Source organism: Amblyomma americanum, chromosome 2 (assembly GCF_052857255.1).
Source record: "Amblyomma americanum isolate KBUSLIRL-KWMA chromosome 2, ASM5285725v1, whole genome shotgun sequence".
Lineage (NCBI taxonomy): Eukaryota > Metazoa > Arthropoda > Arachnida > Ixodida > Ixodidae > Amblyomma > Amblyomma americanum.
The window spans coordinates 88,500,199-88,501,904 of NC_135498.1; positions in this window are offsets into that span (position 1 = coordinate 88,500,199).

Genomic DNA, 1,706 nt, shown 5'->3' on the forward strand with positions numbered 1-1,706 from the left:
TTACCGCCTTGTTTTTTTTTTGTATTAGTTTTCCTTGAATTGAGGTTGCGGAAGAGTCGCGATTTTTTTCGCTTCATCTTTGACAATCTCGTTTGAAAGGCCCAAAAAAGATGTGGCATGTGATTTAAATATTTGAAATTTAGCTGTTTGAAGATTTTTTTTTTTGTACTTCTGTCTCTCGGGAATTGGTTTTATGCCCTTTGAATTGTTCTCGCGCTGACCTACAGACAAGTGTTGTTGGTCGCGTTGCCATTCATTCCTTCTTTTGTACCCGAAGAGATTTGTGTGCGGTATGTTTACCAAGAAGATCAAATAAAACTCTTTTTTGACATTCCTGGCGTTTTCTGTTATATTTCGCCAGTACGCATCGACTGCGGCTGGTGCGAATTTTAATTGCCTGTGCTTTTTCCGTGCATTTGGTGGAAGTGGCTGCTTGGTTAAGCTAGATGACTTAACAGCACTAAGTTCAGTGATATCTAAGTTCAGTGATATCTGCTTGCAACAGCAATGGGCGATTCTTCAGGGGGTGCGTCTACCTTAGCGTACAGCGTTATGCAGAGTTGATCCGAGGTCTGCAAACGTAGGAGAGTAACGCGTAATGGAAATTTGTTGCCATCATTTCCAAGCAGTGAAGCATGCAGCCTTGTATTTGTCCCCAATGAAATGCTCATGCGGACAGGTCTTCCTGAACGGTTTGACGTGCATAGTTTCAGGGAAAAGTTCATGCTAACATTACGTCAGCCACTTTCAAGACGAGGAAATCCGGACAAACGCTTCTCGACTTCTCAGACTGATCAGCGATGAGAACATGTAGTAGAATTTATCCTCGCGTGGCTATCTTTGGGTTATGCATACTCTCGGATTGCCACCTCAGCTTGCAAGCTTTGGAGGTCCGCTTTTGATTTGTAGAAAATAGACGACTGCAGAGGAGAGAGCAAAATTTTAATGATAACAGGAGACGTGCCTGGTGGTTAACCTGACATGCTAATCCAGATTGGGGGCGGTGGGGGGGAATCGCTAAAGGCTTATTAATCTACTCAACGGCTGCACTGAGATCAAGTTGTTGCACCCCTCGAAGGAAGAAGGTAAGACGCACATTGATTACGGCCGACTTTACGGAAGGTGCGGAGTAACTAGTGTTCATTGAGGCTCCTCTTTGGGCCTACAGTCGATGCCCATTGTAGTACTGCATACATTTCAGTGCCCTATTTAGCTCTGACAACTGTTGTTCCTTTCTGATGCGGGGCATAGCGAGAAGCACAGGAATTTGATGCAGGCTCCATCAGAGGGCGGACTTTAGGCGGGTGTGGACGGTGATGTCAGAAAGGTGCGATGTGCGTAAAAAATTGGAGGACTATGTTCCAGTCATGAACAAAAATTTACTGATTAGCGGAAAAAAAAATTATTCATGCGAGCTCGCGATTGCTCGAAAGGTTGTCACGTCATAAATGGAAGGAAAATACGCAACGCTAACTATAGTACCGGTCAGCACTATAGTACACAGGGCAAAACGCTTTTCTAGAACACGCTCTGGGCGTGTTTCGGGCTAAACATGCGATATCTAGCGATAACATTTGGTTAAGAGTGGTCTGGATGTAAGCATATGCAGTTAAACTCGTAGGGTTTCATCGTCATTTTTTGCCTTCCTGGGTGCAGCGGCTTTGGGAGCTGCGGAACAACAGTTCGGTCGTTCTGGACCTACGTTC